The sequence below is a fragment of the Porites lutea genome, chromosome 4 (assembly GCF_958299795.1).
Source record: "Porites lutea chromosome 4, jaPorLute2.1, whole genome shotgun sequence".
Lineage (NCBI taxonomy): Eukaryota > Metazoa > Cnidaria > Anthozoa > Scleractinia > Poritidae > Porites > Porites lutea.
In genome coordinates, this window is record NC_133204.1 from 5,024,776 (window position 1) to 5,038,038 (window position 13,263).

The 13,263-nt window shown below is 38.4% G+C and overlaps 1 protein-coding gene and 1 long non-coding RNA gene across 2 annotated transcripts in view; one reads left to right on the forward strand and one right to left on the reverse strand.

Annotated features, from left to right (window-relative positions):
* The window catches only part of LOC140935380 (methanethiol oxidase-like), a 62,945-nt gene that overhangs the window by 38,611 nt on the left and 11,071 nt on the right, over positions 1–13,263 (reverse strand). The gene's annotated exons all lie outside the window — the stretch shown is intronic.
* Positions 5,399–12,128, forward strand: LOC140935381 (uncharacterized). The gene is made up of 4 exons (XR_012165196.1): positions 5,399–5,473; positions 8,658–8,864; positions 11,193–11,246; positions 11,992–12,128. It is a non-coding gene; the product is annotated as an uncharacterized lncRNA (long non-coding RNA).

A 13,263-nucleotide genomic window follows, 5' to 3' on the forward strand; every position in this document is an offset into this window, starting at 1 on the left:
ATTTTGAAACGCAAATTTCCCTCCGTAGATAAGCCCCTCAAAAAGGGCCTTTGAAAAATATAAGCCCCGGGGCTTATTTTCGGAATTTTACGGTATTCACCTGGTACCGCCCCGAGGGCTACGTGTGTAAGACTGTTCCTTTTCAGATTTTCAATAGCAATGCAACAAACAATAGCTTTCAGTTAGTGCAAAAGGTGCGAGGGGCGCAAGATACAGCTTGCAATCTTCTTTAAAGAGTTGCTCAAAAATAAAAGCGAAGTTTATCTCCATGGCAGACTCATAGCTAAAGCGCAGACGGTATGCTTAGGACTAGGTCCTCTTTGCTCCATTTCAGAGTCCCCGCTGCCAGAGTCATTAGGTGCACTCATAGGGACGTGGTTCAGTCGTACTTGACATTTTCTATCAAACAGCTCACTGTTTTCTGGCTTGACATAGGCCTATATTTTTCCCAAACGTTGCTCAGAAATGCAAAACTTGCTCGAGGTTGCCAGAACTACAGAAAGCTTTGCTTTTAACACCAGAGGTGCTCTACAATTATGCAGGTTTTCTAGCCCCGACTTGTCTCCACCGAAACGGGCTGCCTCCCCTTAGGGGGTGGAGGGAAGGGACAGATGACATTTCAGACTACGAATTAGCGCTTTTTTCCCCCTCAATGTCATTTTTCTAAGGATACAAGTAAGGAATTCGTAATCATATTTCAAAATGTGTAAGCAGGCGTTTATGAAAAGTAAGAGACTATAAGGGCCCACCACTTCACAGTCTTTTGTGGAAAATATTTTTTTTAGTCTTAAGTTTTCATAACTAAGGATTTTGATTATTTACATGTTTTGCTTTTATGGTTACAGAAGGCGCCGCGTGAGTGTCTTTTTCGGAATGGTATCTGTCTCCGTTTTTAGGCGAGCTCGTTTTTCATCCCTCCCCTAAAAACGCCTGCGTCAGAGGCTACTGTTTCCGCGGCATAACCTGGGTCTCAAAGTTCTTTCTCACGCAATCTCGTTTCGCTAAAGGCAGTAAAGGATTCGGGTCTGTTGTCAAATAAATGTGAGGTAGGTCAAAACGTTTTCCTTTCTTATAGTTATAACGATTTGCTTCATGAGAAATGAGAGCATTTTAAAGAACAGCTACCGACGCTAAAGCCGTTTTGTACATATATGATAACTGTTACAGATACGGCAAAAGTAAACAAGTACGCACGTAAAGGAAGTGTTGTAGTTAAGAAGTTCATAGCACACTTTCGTACAATAAAATTGCTTTTCCGTTTGAAAATTGACCACTGTGAAATCTAAAATCGTTTTTGGTGTTTAACCTGGCGGAAAAGGGGCGAATTCGCACCAGGGTTTCAAGTACTGTCTAAGTTCTCTCTTGAATTCATCAATACAACTGCAAGTTCAGAGGTCGTAAACCACGCGAGTACCAAGACAAGACATGGTTGTCTTTACACTAGGCTGTTAAGTAAGACTTAAGAGATGCTAAGTTTTACTTAACCAAAAAATACATGTGAAGGCCTAAGTAAAATCTCAAATAACTTTACTTTGCATCTCATTAAAGTCGGAAAGTTGAAACGATTCAAGAAAGTTTCAAGTGACTTGAAAACCATCCTTAAAACCGATTTAGCGAACTTCCATTTTTTAAGCTTTGAGAAAGGCGAAGCATGTTAATCAATCTTAATTATGTTGCGTGGCAAAATAAGCTTAAGTAATCCTGAAGTAAAAAAGATAGGTTGTGTGTGAAGCTTTATTTTACTTGAAGAATTTAAAATTTACTTGTCTTGAAATATTTCTTAGCTTATTTAGGCTTTAGTGTAAAGACTACCATTTATTACCATAATATTACACGTACAATTTTTTGGCACGCAGTTAGCAAGAAAACGCTAGTCGAGGCGTGCCAGATATACATATAATAAGTAACAAGCAAAGAAAAAGAAAAGAAGAAGTATGTGTAATCAATTCAAAAGCAAGAAAGACAAATCTGTTTAATGCAACCTGTGAAAGAGGCTAAGGTTTAGGATTTCGCGATTTTATTTCTCGTGTTATCATGGTTGCATCAAGGTAATCATCTTTGGCCTTTAGTATTTCGAAGAGCACACTGATTAATTTTCGTTTGAACACTTTTTTTGACATATCTTTCATTCTCTCATTCCATACTTTAGCGCCAAAAATTGGGACGGCTTGTCTTAGTTTTTCAAGATAAAATTTTTTGATGTACATATTATTTTTAGAGGATAAAGTTGTATTTCATGGTTTGAAAGGGAAATATCGCCCAATGGAAGGTAATCCAAGCCTTCTGTAAGTGTCCTACACAAGCCCTCTGTAAGTATCTTACGCAAGCCTTCTGTAACTATCTTACGCAAGCCTTTTTTAAGGAGGTGCATTCTCAGTAGCTGGACACAGAACCTTTTATAAAAACAGTAACAGAATATAATATACAGCATGACAAGGCTTTTGTAAGGACTGTTGTTATAACACTTTTACAAGATCTGTTTAAATGTTAAAGAAGGCGTTCGTAAGAATGACTCTTAGTAATGAACTATTTTAATTACGTTTCATTATTAAGAGAGCACAATAACTAAAATAGGGTAATTTTCATGCATGGAAAGATATGAGGTGCTGTATATTACATTCTGTTACAAAAAAAGCATGTGCAGATAAATTCCAAATTACGACCTGCATTTTTTAAAGGCGAGGCTCTTTCGGAGAACAGAAAGGAAGACACAAAAGTCTAGTTTAGCAGTAATCCTTCCCGCCTCGTGACGTACAGCTTCTCGCTTATCGTGCAATAATATCACGTTACTGTGGGGGTCAGCTAAGTACTTTCCTACACATTTATATAATGAAGAGAGGAAAATAGCAATTCGCATCCCAATTTAAACATCTGTATTATTGAACCTTTATTTTTTGGTAAAACAAGCATTAAGTCTAAAAAAGAGCAAAAAAAAGTATCTCGCGGCGGTCTCGGGTCTTAAAATTTCATTTCAAACTGCTAACTAGCTGGAATTAGAAAATTTAACGCGGCACTATGACCGCTATATCAGGAATGACCAGCCTGTGAATGTAAAATATTCCTACAAAGTTTGGTGCTCGTATCAAAAATCGCATAATTCGCTAGCTAAGCCGCCGGACTACTGGGGCACAGTGTGTAATACATTAGTTAAAAATTAACTTTCAAATAAATTATGCGTTTTGCTTGTTCCAGTTTGCCTTTAAAGTTAATTTTAAATACACTTTTTGCTTGTTCGTGATTATCTAAAACTTTTTTTGGAAATTTCAGATTTTTTGAAAGCTTTTGAAGTTGAGAATGCTTGGATCACGAAATGTAATGCTCACTGAGTTGAAAATGACACTGTCTGAACAAAATCGCGAGATTAAGTAATTAGTAACACATGAAAAGCGGATTGGTTGTATAAACAGGAAGCTTGAAGGAACAAAAATTTACTTTCTGACATTTATTAAAACATCATCTGGCAACCTTTTGACCATCATAAGCCGGCTTCATTTAATAATAACAATATGATCAAAATCTATTACATTTATGGTGAGCCAGATTTTTACATTTATGGTTAAAATTTTATTAAATTTATGGTTAGTAATTTATTACATTTATGTTTGATTTTTATTGCATTTGTGGTGGGTGTATTACATTTATAGGCGGAAATTTTAAATGCCAGTTTTTAGACTTATGATTGGTGTCGCTCGCTTTAAAGTAGGCTTTTTCTATCGTTGCGAAATAGTATAAATTCTGGAGGGTTTTCTTTTTTTATGCAGAGAAGAGCTGCAACACGTCGAAAAACGCTGAAAGGTGTCGTTTGTTTCAAAGACGCATCGGTAAGATATGTCTTGTTGCTGTTCTTCCAAACAAATTTTTAATGCTAATGGTCTCTCTTATAGTATAATTTTGAAATGCAGGTAAGGACTGTAAGGTGCGAAAGTTCTATTACAGAGAGGTCTGTACTAACTGAGGACACCCACCGAGACCTACCTATTGTCTCAAATGCTGGTTTGTTTTACAGAAAATATCGGATGGCAAGTTGGAGAACCTATGTCCTCTTAATACAGTGTGTCGGCTTTTTATTAGCCGGCGATCGAGAGCATCCGGTTTTTTCGGCTCTAGCAGGCTAACTTTTTATGAGGTTGGCTTGATATAGGCCTCACTGTAACTGAAGAAGAATTATATTTTCGAGACATTATGAAACAAGCTTTTTCATTTTCCGAATAGTCCGAAAAGAGACCAGGCTTTCGATCCGGTTGCAAGGCAGTGAATTTCTCCCAGCGTAGCCAATCGAACGAAACCGAACCAAAAATCAATATCCGTTAAATCGCCCCCCAAATATAAGCCCCCCGGGGGCTTGTACTTGGAAAATTGCCCTCAAACACAGAGTAAAACAAAGCAAAAACGGTAAATTTATTCCGAATATAAGGCTAGCCCAATCGATTTTGAAACGCAAATTTCCCTCCGTAGATAAGCCCCTCAAAAAGGGCCTTTGAAAAATATAAGCCCCGGGGCTTATTTTCGGAATTTTACGGTATTCACCTGGTACCGCCCCGAGGGCTACGTGTGTAAGACTGTTCCTTTTCAGATTTTCAATAGCAATGCAACAAACAATAGCTTTCAGTTAGTGCAAAAGGTGCGAGGGGCGCAAGATACAGCTTGCAATCTTCTTTAAAGAGTTGCTCAAAAATAAAAGCGAAGTTTATCTCCATGGCAGACTCATAGCTAAAGCGCAGACGGTATGCTTAGGACTAGGTCCTCTTTGCTCCATTTCAGAGTCCCCGCTGCCAGAGTCATTAGGTGCACTCATAGGGACGTGGTTCAGTCGTACTTGACATTTTCTATCAAACAGCTCACTGTTTTCTGGCTTGACATAGGCCTATATTTTTCCCAAACGTTGCTCAGAAATGCAAAACTTGCTCGAGGTTGCCAGAACTACAGAAAGCTTTGCTTTTAACACCAGAGGTGCTCTACAATTATGCAGGTTTTCTAGCCCCGACTTGTCTCCACCGAAACGGGCTGCCTCCCCTTAGGGGGTGGAGGGAAGGGACGGATGACATTTCAGACTACGAATTAGCGCTTTTTTCCCCCTCAATGTCATTTTTCTAAGGATACAAGTAAGGAATTCGTAATCATATTTCAAAATGTGTAAGCAGGCGTTTATGAAAAGTAAGAGACTATAAGGGCCCACCACTTCACAGTCTTTTGTGGAAAATATTTTTTTTAGTCTTAAGTTTTCATAACTAAGGATTTTGATTATTTACATGTTTTGCTTTTATGGTTACAGAAGGCGCCGCGTGAGTGTCTTTTTCGGAATGGTATCTGTCTCCGTTTTTAGGCGAGCTCGTTTTTCATCCCTCCCCTAAAAACGCCTGCGTCAGAGGCTACTGTTTCCGCGGCATAACCTGGGTCTCAAAGTTCTTTCTCACGCAATCTCGTTTCGCTAAAGGCAGTAAAGGATTCGGGTCTGTTGTCAAATAAATGTGAGGTAGGTCAAAACGTTTTCCTTTCTTATAGTTATAACGATTTGCTTCATGAGAAATGAGAGCATTTTAAAGAACAGCTACCGACGCTAAAGCCGTTTTGTACATATATGATAACTGTTACAGATACGGCAAAAGTAAACAAGTACGCACGTAAAGGAAGTGTTGTAGTTAAGAAGTTCATAGCACACTTTCGTACAATAAAATTGCTTTTCCGTTTGAAAATTGACCACTGTGAAATCTAAAATCGTTTTTGGTGTTTAACCTGGCGGAAAAGGGGCGAATTCGCACCAGGGTTTCAAGTACTGTCTAAGTTCTCTCTTGAATTCATCAATACAACTGCAAGTTCAGAGGTCGTAAACCACGCGAGTACCAAGACAAGACATGGTTGTCTTTACACTAGGCTGTTAAGTAAGACTTAAGAGATGCTAAGTTTTACTTAACCAAAAAATACATGTGAAGGCCTAAGTAAAATCTCAAATAACTTTACTTTGCATCTCATTAAAGTCGGAAAGTTGAAACGATTCAAGAAAGTTTCAAGTGACTTGAAAACCATCCTTAAAACCGATTTAGCGAACTTCCATTTTTTAAGCTTTGAGAAAGGCGAAGCATGTTAATCAATCTTAATTATGTTGCGTGGCAAAATAAGCTTAAGTAATCCTGAAGTAAAAAAGATAGGTTGTGTGTGAAGCTTTATTTTACTTGAAGAATTTAAAATTTACTTGTCTTGAAATATTTCTTAGCTTATTTAGGCTTTAGTGTAAAGACTACCATTTATTACCATAATATTACACGTACAATTTTTTGGCACGCAGTTAGCAAGAAAACGCTAGTCGAGGCGTGCCAGATATACATATAATAAGTAACAAGCAAAGAAAAAGAAAAGAAGAAGTATGTGTAATCAATTCAAAAGCAAGAAAGACAAATCTGTTTAATGCAACCTGTGAAAGAGGCTAAGGTTTAGGATTTCGCGATTTTATTTCTCGTGTTATCATGGTTGCATCAAGGTAATCATCTTTGGCCTTTAGTATTTCGAAGAGCACACTGATTAATTTTCGTTTGAACACTTTTTTTGACATATCTTTCATTCTCTCATTCCATTCTTTAGCGCCAAAAATTGGGACGGCTTGTCTTAGTTTTTCAAGATAAAATTTTTTGATGTACATATTATTTTTAGAGGATGATCTTGTGTTACATTTATGAATAGATGATGTCTGCGAGAACAATTTAACGATTTTTGAGGGTGCAGAATTAGTATGAATATCACGCGTTAGGTAAGATACGGACTTAAAATAGAGAAAGCTAATTGGCAGGCCTATATATTTGCATCAAAAAAGAGGAATGGCATGAACTTTCCTGTTGGCAAAAAAATATGAAACGGATAACTTTTTTCTGAAGCAAGAAGATATTTTGTTAAATGTGTTTTTGATGCCTGCCCCTAGATTAACGCACGGTAATTATTAATAATTAAACGAAAACTTTTATTCGTTTTCGGGGATTTAATTACAGAATTACAGGTGTATGCCCAATACAGTGTTAAAATGCGGTAAAGCAACAAGATTCAGTGCTCACAGTCTCTCAAAAATACCTGTCATTTAGCTTCCCCTTTCAACGCTACAGCTAAGCGAACTTTGAGAGGAATGATACGGCGTTTCACTAGCTCTGAAGAGATGAAAATACACACAATGTAAAGTATAATACATCCTTTGATGAACCTCCTATTGCTGTTTCTAAACTCCGCAATCTTGCTGTGCACTGGCCCTCAAAAGAGTGACCGATCGGTATGATTGCCCGTAAAATTTGCTCGACGATAGAAAGGAATCTTTAAAATTCATTACACCACTGGACATTTCATTCCAAAAAAGTGCTTAAATCTAGATTTCTATGACAATAGAAACCTTAAAATCTCCAAATCCAAGAAATCAGAACGGTATTTCCGTGGTAAAATCGAAATTTTTATCCGTCTCTTCGATGAACACTTTGCTCGCCATTTTGAAAGTCACTGACGCGAGACGTGACGTCATACTGGCAGGCGGACTGTACCACAGATTTCCTTGGAGACACCTTCCCCCCTGGCAACGACCTTTTACGAATGGGAAATAGGCTCAGCAGCTCAGGACCCCATTAAGTGGAGCGGGTGCCCCCAATCTAAGCCCATGTCGCAGGGTTAACACAAACATGTACTTGTTTTTTCTTTTTATATACTTAATACGTTTTAACGAGTGTTTATTTCAAAAGCAGCAATGTTAATCATCCTCTTTATGAGTGCACGAAAGAAGAAAATATCGAAGCTATCGAATTAGCAGAGATGTTCGTGCAATAATGTTAATGTACGTGATCGTTCGTTGCTTTTGTATTCCTGAGGAATGTTCCTTAAAGAGGTGTATCTAGTGATCGGAACAAAGGAAACGATCACAGTGATATTCCAATATAAATAGCACTTATTGTACATGATTATATGGCTGAATCTACAAGCGGGCAAGATGAAGCGAGCACTAATTTCTGATTGGCGACCCTAGAGGGCAAAATGGGCCCATCTTACCTGCTCAGGATTTTCCGCACTGAACCCGCTGGAAAAATTCTCTTTTTCGCCATATAATAAATCTCTTATTGACCAAGATTGTTCCGTCAAGATGGCTGTATATTGGCCTCATTCTTTTGGCGTTTTTACTGACCGCGACTTCGTCTCGGTTAATAAAAACGCAATAAAGAACTTGGCCAATTTTTAGCCGTCTTCACCGAACAAGGTTGGTCAATAACGCATATTTACATAAAACAATAACCGTTGTTATTAAAAACTGAATCATTGGATAGTGCAATTCTAGAGCTCTGATTGGCTTAGCCATGCATAATGGTATATGAGCCATTATACCATGCTCTCCAAATATGGTAACTGTATGCATCTGCTCAAAATCAAAAATAAGCTGTAAATCGGTTGTTTTTACAAATAAAGTCAGGAAGAATTCTCGATATTTTGTGGGCGTTATCAATAAAACAATTATTCCGCTCGCGCTTGTTGGATGCGAGATGATTATAGCCAACTCGGCGCAATGCGCCTCGTTGGCTATCTCCCATCTCATATCCAACGCGCACTCGTGGAATAATTGTTAAATATAAGTGAAAAACTCAAAAAGCCTATAATTTTGTATTTCTTTTTCAGCTGAGTTTTAAATTCATTCTTCTCAACAGAACACCTGGTAAACTAGAAGAACAATACAGTCAATGGATTCCAAACGACTCTTGACGATCACTATTTTGTTGTTGATTGTTTGCTGTGATCTTTTGGACCTAACTCAGGGATTTGTGCTACCAAAGAAAAAAAGAGCAGGAAAACCGATGAAAAAAAACCATAAACAGCCGAAGCAACAGGCACCTAAATGGTTGATAATGGTATTGGTAAGTTTGAACTAATGTGCTAACCTAAATGTGGGGCACAAAGCTTAAAAGCCTTGAGGTCTAACCGCTTGCCCTTTGAGATATAATCTTCACAGGAAAGGCACCCTTTTGCTTTGATTTAGACTGCTGCAAATGCACTGCCTTTTAAATACGAATAAATCACTAATCACTAAGTTTTCTTGATCATGCCTTTTTGCAGCCACATAATGCGTCCGTTAGCCCTTTTTGTTCCCTTTAAGTACGGGAAAAAGACATATTTGCCTTCCCTTCCATAAACTTCAACTGGTGAAATTAGGGCTTTCCACAAGTTGCTCGGCAACATTTTGGCAACTTCCTGTATTTCGAACAAATTTTTTAGTTTCGAGCAACTTCTTGTATTCTGAGCAATTCTCGGAGCAGGTTTTAGTGCTTAAATTGGCCTTGCTTCGATATTTTACTATTTTTTAGTAGACAATTTATGAATTTCCTGTGAAAAAAGGAACCAGTCCCTCCCCACTGGGGCAGATTATTGGTGCAAGATGCATGTAGTCGGGCTGCTGGGTCAGAGGTTTTTTAAGGAAAATTCAAAATGGCGGACGACGTTTCACAGTCGACTGACTCTAGTGTCCCAGATGAGGGTTCATGCAACAATTTTATTGGCCCATACGCCACTTGTACATCTTCCACGGTGCACCTTAATTCCCCCTCCCCCCCCCCCCCCCCAACATTTTGCATAAGCATTGTTTTCAATTTCTCTTGGGACGGCTGTAATACCCAGGAGAAATGAAAAACAAAGGTTACGCAAAATTTGGGGTGGGGGCGCAAATAAGGTGCATTATGGGAGATGTGCAAGTGGCGTGTAGTAGGATTTTTTCAAGATTAATATTTTTCAGATTAATATCAATATCGATGCGTAGTCTTTACTCATACAGTTTTTGGTTTTAAGTGAGGACAAAGTTATTTAGCAACGCTGGTTTCTCCGCAATATTGCACAAAATACTCAGAGACTTCACTTTTGTTGTACAATTTGCATATTGTCATGAAAGATATTAATCATCGTGGATAATGTGTATAAAGGGTTTAGTTTTATCGTTTGTCTCACGGTTGTCACTTTGATAGTAGCGAGCTTAAGCAACAAGGACGGCGACGGCTACCAAAACGTTACTTAAAAAGTGAATTCGCGCTGCCTCAAACTTTTTCATGCTTATTCCATCTTGTTTAATTCGTCAAATGTTGGCAAATGTCTTTGGAGTTGAATTCTAAAGGACTGTATCAAAGTTCAAGAAAAGAAAAAGAAAGTTGTTGTCTTGTGTTCCCGTCCTCGACAAAACGTGAAATTAGGCAGTTTCACGTTGTGGTCGTGCAATGACGGCTAAGAAATGTACAAAAATGCGTGATGCACGTGCAAAGTTGTTGCTTTGCTACTATAAACCTGTTGCTTTTTTTTTTTGCCGTTCTAGTTGCCGTCGCGGTCGTCTTTGCCTAAGCTCCCTAGTGATCGCGACATTCCGACCGCACACTGCAGGTCTTCATTAGGCGATAGTGTCGATTTACTGAGTCCAAATATTTGTACCACCGTGGTTGTTAGTGATTGGTGTATCACAAACCCAACTCGTGGTTGGTGGGTTTCGATCCAAAGGATTGTCAGCATTGTGAGAGAAAGAAACTGATCCCTCGGCGGTCCGCTGTTGTAGAGGTTGGTTTGTCATATTGTCTGATCGTAGGCATCCACGCGATAGGGATATATGGCTTTCACGAACTCAAACTTCGGCCGTTTCTGAACACGCCAATAAGACCGGGCATTATCCGCTCTGGGACGAAGTTGAGTTTATTGACCAAGACCCTTACTGGTACTCTCGTAGAGTTAAGGAGGCTATCCACATACGACTTCATCCTGACAACATCAACAGGGACAGTAGAATTGAGATTCCTAAAGCTTGGATGCCTACCGATCAGACAACATGACAACCGACCTCTACCACAGCGGACAGCCGAGGGATCAGTTGATGGACTCCTGACCGTGGCTAATATTACGGACCCTAAGATGCAAGGACGCGATAGTAGCAAAAACCTCGCTAAAAAAAGTCAATTTGCGCTCTCTCGGTCTTTATCGCGATTATTCCTACTCACTTACTTTGTCAAATATAGGCGAACCCTCCTAGAGTTGAATTCGCAGGGACAAATCCAGTTTCAAAAAGAGAGATAAAATTTCGTCGTCGCATGTTTGCGCCTTCCTATTAGGCAATTTTACGTCGAAGTCGTACAAAAAAAGCAAAGAAATGTACTAAAAAGTGTGATGCACGTGCCAATTTTTTTTCCTTTACTAAAACTACTTTTTTTTTATGACAGACAAATTTGCCGTCTATGATGACAAGAAATGCCACCCAAAATTCCATGCAATCGGTAAGTAGCATGCTCGCAGACGACTTATGTTTACTTTATTGCAGACTGAAAAGGGAAGCTTTTATGACGGCTTCGCTAAACATGTCGCTGAAGCTAATTTCGCATAAATTATCCCTGGCTACCCTCAATAACAGCCAATCAGAGATGATTATTACAATGCCTTTAGTCAGGGAGCCAATCAGAGCATTTTCCTAGAAAAAACAGCTGGATACTTAAACACTATTCACGATGGTTTGCACGCTTATAATAAGAGGTAACGAAACGTCATACAAAATGTGAGCCATCTTGGACTTAAGAGACTATTCCGACTAAAAATAATAATTTCGGATGATTAAGCATTTTTCATGCCAGGGGTTTAGTTTATGTTGTAATTGTATATTTTGCTACTCTCGGGGCTAGTTAATAGGTTTTCTGCTCAAAGGGGAGGAAAAAAAACTAACAAACAAAACAACGTAAATGGCTTGACCGCGTTTTAGTGTGACGTCATGTCTCGTAACCATAGCAACCACCTGGCACCAAATTTTGCCAGATGGCTAGGAAGATAAATAAAAATATGCTTAAGAGAAGAAGTTCCACCCTAATGTTATTTTGGAAAAAATCTAGGAAACCTCCCCTCTTCCATCCTCCAACTGCTAAGTCCAAAACAAATAACCCTCTGCCACGCCAGCCTATTGGCACTAGAAACATTTTGCTTCTGCCCTCACTTATTAACTCGTTTATTTTTTTCTTTTCTATGCCTGGGTAGAAAACAAATGGGACACGGGACAACTAACGCAGCAGCCTTCGGAGGTAAAGCCGTAGCCCTGAATGAGCTTTCCCAAGATGAATATCAAGAACTTACCTCAATGTTGATTGCTTAACCCTTAAAATTATAATCATTATAGTTATAATAATAATAATAGCTACATAATCTCAGCGCGCTTTACAAATGTAAGAAGTAAAATATAAGAAATAAACAAACTAAATTAAAATTGATTAAATAAAAATGTTTTGAGCTTTCTTTTAAAGAGAAACAAAGTTTGCGCATATCTATATTACAGTCATTTCGTACGTTTAGTTATCGGGGACGAAAGTTGTATTTCATGGTTTGAAAGGGAAATATCGCCCAATGGAAGGTAATCCAAGCCTTCTGTAAGTGTCCTACACAAGCCCTCTGTAAGTATCTTACGCAAGCCTTCTGTAACTATCTTACGCAAGCCTTTTTTAAGGAGGTGCATTCTCAGTAGCTGGGCACAGAACCTTATATAAAAACAGTAACAGAGTATAATATACAGCATGACAAGGCTTTTGTAAGGACTGTTGTTATAACACTTTTACAAGATCTGTTTAAATGTTAAAGAAGGCGTTCGTAAGAATGACTCTTAGTAATGAACTATTTTAATTACGTTTCATCATTAAGAGAGCACAATAACTAAAATAGGGTAATTTTCATGCATGGAAAGATATGAGGTGCTGTATATTACATTCTGTTACTGTTTTTATATACGGTTCTGTGCCCAGCTACTGAGCTTTTAGAAAATATAGCAACATGATAGCGTAACAAGAGCAGAGGCCATCCTCTTTCACTGTTTTAATCGGGGGCACCCAACGAGAGAGAATATCGTTCAAAACCACTTAAACATAGCATTGTTGAACCTATCTTAGTATTTAAACGGTAGATATAGGCATATTTTTATCCTCTAAGAATTGTTCATCTGTTAGGATTTCCTAGCTGAAAGTTTAGTGATCCGAAAATTATAGGGATCAAAACTTACCTTTTCGAAAATTTCAGCCAGAAAAAAAGGTTCCCTAAAATTCTAGGTGACCTTTTTAGGGTAAAAATCCGTTTAAAATGGGCAACTATACCATTTTTTAGATGTTTGAAAATCCTAGGAGAGGCAGGCAAGCAAGAAATTTTACAACAAATGTTCCGAAAATTCTAGACCTCAAATCGTCTTCCGAACAGATATTTTCCGAAAATTGACGTTGGGTGCCCCTGTTTTAATTAGATTCAGGTTTGAAAGTTTTTGTTTCAGTC